This window comes from Chinchilla lanigera, unplaced genomic scaffold (genome assembly GCF_000276665.1).
Source record: "Chinchilla lanigera isolate Chin_1 unplaced genomic scaffold, ChiLan1.0 scaffold00029, whole genome shotgun sequence".
Classification (NCBI taxonomy): Eukaryota; Metazoa; Chordata; class Mammalia; order Rodentia; family Chinchillidae; genus Chinchilla; species Chinchilla lanigera.
Genome location: NW_004955430.1, coordinates 566,551 through 575,125, shown reverse-complemented (window position 1 = coordinate 575,125; position 8,575 = coordinate 566,551). Strand labels below are relative to the sequence as shown.

General features: G+C 43.5%; 1 long non-coding RNA gene across 1 annotated transcript; it reads left to right on the top strand.

Annotated features, from left to right (window-relative positions):
- The first annotated feature begins 2,183 nt into the window (after positions 1 to 2,183).
- LOC102028445 lies at positions 2,184 to 5,233 on the top strand. The gene is made up of 5 exons (XR_261399.2): positions 2,184 to 2,243; positions 2,341 to 2,392; positions 2,671 to 2,848; positions 3,573 to 3,694; positions 4,641 to 5,233. It is a non-coding gene; the product is annotated as an uncharacterized LOC102028445 (long non-coding RNA).
- The last annotated feature ends 3,342 nt before the right edge of the window (positions 5,234 to 8,575 follow it).

Genomic DNA, 8,575 nt, shown 5'->3' with positions numbered 1-8,575 from the left:
AGGGAGAGACAGAGAAGCCTGAAGCATTAGATGGGAGCTGTTACCTTGTGCATTTATACAAATTAGGAAAATATATTCCTGCCTCTACTTGCAGGAAGCCTGTGCCAACATACATGGCTTCAAGGACAGAGGAGAGCTAGGGCCTCAAGTGCTTTTACCCGGGGTGACCAGCCATGAGCTTAAAGACCGAGTCATCAGAAGTCTGGATTCTGTACCCAGTTGTGTTAGGGAGAGCTGACCAGGGCCCGTCTTCTCCAAAGAGAACAAGATCAGGTTCTCACGGTCTTTGTTGCTGTAGACCTGCAGATTTCTAGGAAGGTGATTCAGTGCAATGGTTTTCAAGTTAGTCGTCGAAGATGCCATCACGTTCCAAAGAGGAATCTCAGGAGCTGATGTAAGGATGAATGTAGGAGGTCAAGATTATTGTTTTAATCAGAGAAGCTTACCTGTATCTAGTGCAGCATTAACACCTGGCAGAAATCTGCATTAAAAAGCGGTGGAGAGAGAGGGCTTAAGCCTAAAAAAGTAGATTGGAGACAACAGCCTGTGCTTTAGATAAAGGTGTCAACTCAAGGGGAACTCTGTGCGTGTAGCTTAACCGCGTTGGAGGAAGACATGCCTGTCCTCCTCAGGCAGGTACAGAGCAGAGACTGGTTTGATACTTTATTTTCTGGTCATGAAAGTCATCTTTAGATCATCAGGTGTTTCTAGCTGTCACTAGGTGGGGAGGATAAGAAGAGCGTCTGGAAGCGCCAGTGTTTCATGTATCCCAAGGTGATTTGGGGGTTCAGATTTTGTATGGCGGCTGGTCTCCCAGTGTACCTCTTTCTGAGCAGGAGGTGTCAGGTCAGAGACACCTGGACTGTGAACCAGGAACGGACTGCTCATGTGAGACGTATGGCCCACTCCACCCAATGACAGTTATTCACCCTTAACTATCCCTGAGGCTGATAAATGGAACTTGCTATTTGTCTTCCGATAGCCATTGCCTGTCAAATGGATTGTTCGAAGAAATCAAAAGGAAGAGAAATGCCCTAGGTCACTCCTCCTGGATGGCAAGACTTTCCGGAAGCCAACAGGACAACTCATTTGGGCTCTGATTTTGCAGACAATTGAATTGCACTTTAAGTTTGAGCACCCAGTCCAATTGCCTGTGACATGTGACTACAGCTGCAAAGGAGACCTTGGCGCTGGTAGGTTTCCCTCCTTGCTCCGGCTGCCCTACTTAGCCCCAGGACATCTGTCTTCGCCTTAATCATTCAGACTGCAAACATCCCACAGGGCACCTTGATAGAAGGCTGATGTGTGGCTCAACCATCTGCAGAAGCTCTCGCTGCAGTCTTACCCAGGTGGATCTAGATCCCTCTCATTTGTACCTGGCAAAACCAACAAAAGTCTCTGTAATCAATGGTAGTTCGGGTTTCTATGAGGTTTTCACGTTTGCTCTTTCGTGAAATCCTGAATTTCGTAAGAGAAAGCTTATTTTGTGTAGCTCAGGACTATGATAGGCTACAGGGCGGGAAATGGAAAGAGGACAAAAAGAAGGAACAAGGGAGAGAATTCATCAGGGGACATCAATTTGCAAATATGAGTACTCGTCTCCCTGCCAGCACTACAAATAATGGCAATAATAGTAATAACTAAATGATGTCACAATCATCACTGATCATGTGCTGTGACTATGTTTTGCAAGACATTTTGCTAACATTATCTTAATTAATCATTTGTTTATTCAACAATCTTTGAGTCTCACAGCCTGAATACAATGCTAAGGACTGGAGCTAAATATTGTGCAAAAATAGCCAAAATTTCACCTGAGTGGAGGTCATATTCCCATGAATGAAACATATTATCAAATTATTCCTTAAATATAAATATAATTACTAACAAAACGGGTACTATAAAATGGGGCAAGGTAGGATGGAGCTTCAGAAGATTTAATCTGGCAGCTTCCCCAGAGAATATAAGTGAGCTGGAATCTAAATGAAAAAATGGGCAGTAACAAAGAAGATAATAAGCAAAATACTTAGTCTGCATTGGCACACAGCTTAGTAAGCACCAAAGGGGTAGTTACAGGTGTACTGAAAGGGACACAGCAGGTAGAACATGTTGAATACTCTAGAGATTCACAGGAAGGAAGGTTCTTTTCCACCTGGAAGGACCTGGGAAATTCCCTTGCAGGTGCTGACATTGAAAGCAGTCTTGATGGTACTCTACCCATTCACATCTGTTACACAAGACTTGTGAGTATATTCCCTTCCTGCTTAGAATCTGGCACCCTGAACAAGTCTACAATGCACCATGGCAACGGTTCTTAACCAAGGTGATTTCCTACCCTAGAGACATTTGACAAGACCTGAAAGCATCATTGGTCCAGGGCTACTGCAGTGTGGTAAGTAGAAGCCAGGGATGCTGCTAACCCTCTTGTGGGGACCAGATACATCCATCTCTGCAGAAATATGTTGTTAGGCCCCAAATGCCAATATTTCCAAGACTGGAAAACTACTCAGGAGGAGGTCACGATGTAGGCGTGTCAGAAACCAAGTTCTCCATCTGTGTGACAGTTCCGAGACCCTCACAATTTCAGTAGCTTTTTGGTGCATTTTCTTCTTTATCAGTTTTCATTGAATCCTTGTTCTGTTTGCATTTATCCCCCACTCCCTACCGCAGGGCCCCAGTGCAGAAAAGGATGTTGTAGAATAAGCACAGGGCCAAATGAATGCATGGCCAGTCTTCCCTTTGAGTACACTTTTCTGGATTCCTCAAAGACCGATGGCAGCACAGAACTCCTGGATGGAACTGGATGAAAATCCTGGATGGAAGATCCATGCTAAGGTCTTGGAGCAAGGTATTAATCAGTTTGGCTGGTCTTAGAGTCATCTTGGAAATCTCCCTTTCTCTTTTGATACTGAACTTATCAGCAATCTGATAAGTTCAAATCTTGTGTGTTGTGTTCCAAAATGTAGCTCAGAGCTGATCATTCCACATCTCTACCCCACTGTTGAGTCAACACCAACATCAGTCCTCACCAGGGCCTCTTGCTCCTTTTCTTGTATCCCTCCCAACTTTTATTTTATCTGCTCTCTAACTCTGCAAACACATAGCTTATTCCCAGCCCTGATTAGTCCACTGCAGAACCATTATTCTCATTTCTTCTTGAAAATATGTAACTCTTTCTCTGCCTCAGGGCCTTGGCATGTACTCTTGCCTCTGTCCCTAACACACTCTCCCATGACACTCACATGACACATTTTCTCCATTTATTCTAGTCTCTGCTTCTGTGTCACCCCATTGCTGAGATATCTTCCCACTGCTCTACTTAAACTAATAAATCTCATCCTTTTCCATCCCCATATATTGTTTTATTGTTCCTCAGCCCATCCTGCACTGAGAGCAGATTCTATGGCTAATTATTTCTTTCTGCATTCTTTCTCTTTCACGAGAATTCATACTGTGTGGGCACCAAGACTATGTACAAAAGCGATGCATCCCCAGAGTTTAGAACATTTGCAGGGTCATCATGGGTGCTCTGTAAAGTATTTGATGAGTGAATGACAAACTCTTGTCCGCAGAAGCAAATAGACCCCTCGGAAGTGTGGCAGGGAGGAGACATGAACTGAGGTCTGCGGTGGATACTGGAGCATGAAGATGGTTCAGAGGTTCCACAGGGAGCCTGCAGGGGGACCTGAGCATGGTGAGCTTCCGTGTGGGAGCAGGTGTGGGCGTCCTGTATCAGTATCAAGGGCACCAGGCAGCCTGGGTCTACTCGGCAACCATGGCATGGACCATCCCAAGGCTTCTGCTTCTGGTTTCATCCCCAATGGCCCTCTGCTAGGAGTGGCCTCACCTTCAGCCAGGGAACACCATGGAAGGAGCTGGGGCCGGTTTTCCTTTGTGCTTCTCCTAGAACACTCTATAATAATTCAATTAGCCTTTGTGCATTCATAACTCTATTATTTTCAAGTGTAATTTATCTTAATTTTTGCATGTTGATTTGGTGATTAAAAGGTTTGTTGATGCTTTTGCCTTTATTAAAACACAGCGTATCCACTTAAAACTACTATTTCTACCTCCATCCAGCAAGACCCCGCCTTGGAGCATAAAGACACATGGCAGACTGGAATGGCTCATCCCACCGAAACTGTCACTGCTGGGACTTTTTTAGTCTCCTCTACACTATCAAAGAGAACCTGTTTTCACTGAAACTGTTGTAAAAGTGGATGAAGTTGATGTGAGCTTTTCTACTCATTCACTTTTGAAGTTTCTTTTAGAATAGATTTCAGATCTCACAGCTTTATTCTACTGTAAGTGGAGATCTCGAGGCAGGAGATGGCCATTATTAAGAGGTTAATCTGTGGAATCAGACAGACCTAAATTCAAATATTTGTTCCTTGCTGCTGGGACACTGGATAGATTACGTAATCTCAGAGAATCCCTATTTTTAAGTCGGTGCTTCTTTTACCCATGAACCAAGAACAGTAATGAGGCATTATGGATTTGTTTGGTGTTTTCTTATCCATGTGTGCCTTGAATACTTTGTGGGAAAAAATGGAAGAGAGGTAAAGAAATATTGTCTCAATTCACTAACCATGTGTTAATGGTATCATCTTACTGTCCAGCTTTATCCTCTTACTTTGCAGTTAAATTGTGACAGGGATGAAGCCCAGTGTGACGAGATACTTGTGTAATCAGTCCTTAATTGTGATATGTCAACTTGATCTGAATAAGAACTGCCTAGCTGATCAGTAAATTCTGGATGTGTGTATGGACTGACACAGAGGCCAGCTGACTGAGGAAGGAAGATCCGCCCTGGACGTGGAAGGAAGACCCGCCCTGGATGTGGAAGGAAGACCCGCCCTGGGGTGGGTGGCACCAGCCAGTAGTTTGGGTGACTGGACAGAATCAAAGCAAAAGAAGAAGGACGGATTTCACACCTTCTTTGGAGGAGCTCCGGACTTCACTTTTGCCTTCAGCCATGGGTCTCTGGTTCCTTTAGGATTCCAGCACACTCTTCAGCCTTCCAACAGACTCTTCCCTTTGCTGACACAGACTCACACGGGGAACTCGGCAGTGAGCCTCCAGGCCTTTGACCCTCAACTGCTCTTGGATCCTCTGGCTCTCCAGAATTTTGGATTCCGGCTATTTTGGATTCTTCATCTGTAACTCATCGGAAGACCACTGGGACTCTTCTGCTTCTGATCTTACAAACCAGCCTAATAAATCCCTTGCTGTGCATCCATCTCTGTATATAAATGTGTTCCTCTAGATCACCATGACTATGACAAGTAAAATAAGTAGGGTACATAAACTGCCCTCTCTCGGCCCAGTGGGAAAACTGGTACACACCTAATAGCCACACAGTTAGCTGCAAGCAGAAGCTAAGGTCTGCGTTTGTTCATAAAGGAGCTCAAACCAGCCCCAGCACTGTGGGGTTGGGGATCAAGGGAGACCTTGCAGATGAGGCTGCATTTCCATTAGACCTCAGAAGCAAGTAAGAATTGGGATTCCGTGCTGACAAGACAGCAAATGCAAAGACTGGTCCAGCACGGATCTGCTTCTGGAAAGGCAAATGGTCCAAGTCCTTGAGCTTCCCAGATACCTGGCTTCTGTGAAAGAACGAACTACAGCAAATAAGGCTATTTGTTAAAAGGAGGTGTTTGGGGCTGGGGATTTAGCTCAGCGGCACAGCGCCTGCCTGGCAAGCGCAAGGTCATGAGTTCGGTTCCCGGTACCGGAAAAAAAACAAAATAAAGGAGGTGTTTGTTGTTGGTTTAGAAAGTCGGTTCAAGAGTCTCACTGACAGCGTATGTCACACTGAGAGTCCGTGTCCTTATTGATATCCTCTCCTTCCAGAAGGCAGATAGACTTCCGGGGACTTATAGCATCCAATGGTGGGGAAGCTTCCTGCAAATTAGGCCATGTCCAAAATGTATCCAGCCAATTTGCAAAACCATTTTTCTAAGCCATCTGCTACTCGTCTGTCAGGGACTCAGTATTAATCAGAATATGAACATTTTGTATTAGTTTAATTAAAATATTTTCATCTTCTTAGTAGTTTTAATGATTTCCTTCTGTTAATCCATGTGTATTTATTAGGAAATTCAGTCACATCACAGAATTCTGACCTTGACCTGGGTCACAGAAATCCAAGTGCTTGAGTTACATGATGTGTGCACTAATCTTCCTCCTCTCTTAGATGTCCAGGTCCAGTTTTTCCTACTCCCTATGGTGTCCTTTCTAATCTATGTTGTTGTCCTTAGATAATGCTCAAAGTCAAGAGAATGGAAAGAAATTCAAAAGAATGAGAATACATAGTACACACACTCCATCTACTGCATAGGAAAGAAAAAAAAAAAAAAAAAAAAAACCAGGGCAAGTCCCAGGGGAATAATTGGAGCCATCTGCATCAGGTGTCAAGGTGATGGCACTTCTAGGAAAGTCTTCTGCATAAATCTTTAGCTTAAAGATTTTAATTTTATCTTGAGTTTAACTTAAATCTTTATCATAAAGATTTTTGTATCATTTAACTACAGATGCAAACTTGGCCCATTGTTTAAAATAATAAAAAAAAAATTGGAGAGGAAACTCCTGAGTGCCTGTTAGTGTGAAGCATCATAAATTATGACAACAGAGAGGAAAATGTTGGCTTATATTTACCAACATTAGAAAAAAGCACTCCATGCGTACTGTTAGGTAACCAAAAGTGGGTTATAGAAACATATTTGAAATGTGGTGCCATTCTAGTTTCTTCAAATAATAAATAACCTCTCTCTCTCCCTGTAAAAGTATGTTTCCCTTCTTCTGTATGCTTGTTGACCTCCCTTTCTTTGTTAACAAGCATATATTGTTTTTTAAACCAGAAGAATGTAAAACTATTTCCTTTTGGAAAAGAAGCGCGGGAGTAGTGGGGCATACCTACCATCCTAGCACTCTGGGAGGCTGAGAATGGCAAGCGTGAGCCCAGTCTTGGCAACTTAGTGATTTAACAAGACCTTGTCTCAGAATGTAAAAGGAGGTGCATGTAGCTGGTGCAAAGGCTCTGGTTCAGTTCTTAGTATGACAAAAAAAGAGGCTTAAGTAAGGGGGCGGGGAGAGGGAAGGAGAGAAGGAAGAAAGACAAGGGAGGAGAGTAAATTACTGAACAGAATTTGTAAACTCTAGAAACCATCTGTATTTCTGGTTTTTAATTTTTATTGTTATTATACACATTTGCAGCACCTAATCGTTACATCCATGGTGAGGAGTCAGTACATATACGTGACACGTCTTTATTTGTCAGCAGAGTGTGAGGACTGTAGGCTTTTCTTTAGAATGCCAAGCAGATGCCACCTCTAGAGAGTGACCAGGCCTTTCCTTAGATCATGTAGAAATAATCCCCCATTTCTGATCCCTCTAGGAAGAGTTATACTCAGCAGAGCCCTGAGAACTTAGCCACGGGAGTTGCGGGTAATCGCTTTGCTCCTCCTGTTGCAATTCCATACATATCCTCCAATCTAAGAGATGGCCTTGTGCCCTGGTCTCACGCTGACAGTGTTTTTAGTATGTGCGTTTATTGTCTGGTGGGTGCCATGCTGCTTTTTGTCTAAATAAACTTTTGTTGTGCTGTAATTCCTTCACAGTTGTCCAAATCTAGCTTTCAAGTATCTTTGACAAAGATGTAGGATGTGAAAAGCTCTTTGAAGAGCCAGCCCTTGCTTCTTACACCAGTGATTCATTTTGTAGCCGAGAGCTTGATATAATCTTCCCTCCACACACTCCTTTGAACTTTTAGAACTTCAGATCTGAATTAGAAAAGGAATTGTAAAAGAACAGGCATGTCTGTTCAACTCATATTAGACTTTAGGAGAGTCTCTGCAGGGCGAAAGAAGAACCAAGGTCTGCTTCTGTAGCTGCTGTGCACTGGAATAGCCTCTGCTTCGCTCCATAATTAAGGGGAAAATAGGCATTAACAAGTGTTTACTCTTTCAATGTATGAATTACTAAATGCTTTTGTATTCATTGCTTTTTATAAACAGTCTCTGAGGATGCTAGGGTAATTATTGCATTTTTCCGGGTCAGGAAACTAAAGCAGAGAGTTTAAGTTATTGCCCAAAGGCCTTAGTCAAGACTCATGTTTGGAAGCCCAGAAGCACAAAATGAATTGACCAGCTGTAGGTACAGGTGAACCCAGGCACTTGAGAGATGTCATTAGACTAAAACCTCCACTTCTGTGCTGTTTTCTGTGTCGCTTCACTGCTAACATACATTTTCCATATAGAGGGCTGTATGCTTGGCCCCCTACAGTCCAACCTGTGTCCAACAAATTCATCAGCCACAGCAGAAAGACAGACTCCTCCTGTTTCCAGTTTGGTAGCCAAAGCCTCAAGACTAACCATTATTTGTTCCTATTTGGTTCAATCTCCCTCTCCCACTGCACCTGTTACTATGCCCATGGAAAGAAGGTCCCAGCGCTGGCAGGCTTCGAGCTGCAGTGAGGTGAGCAGCAGAGCTTTGAAGTACAGTGCAGTGCTGTTCAGGAAAGGAAGCATAAACAAGAGGCAGATGGAAGCAGCAGATGACAGTAAGCAGAGGGCAG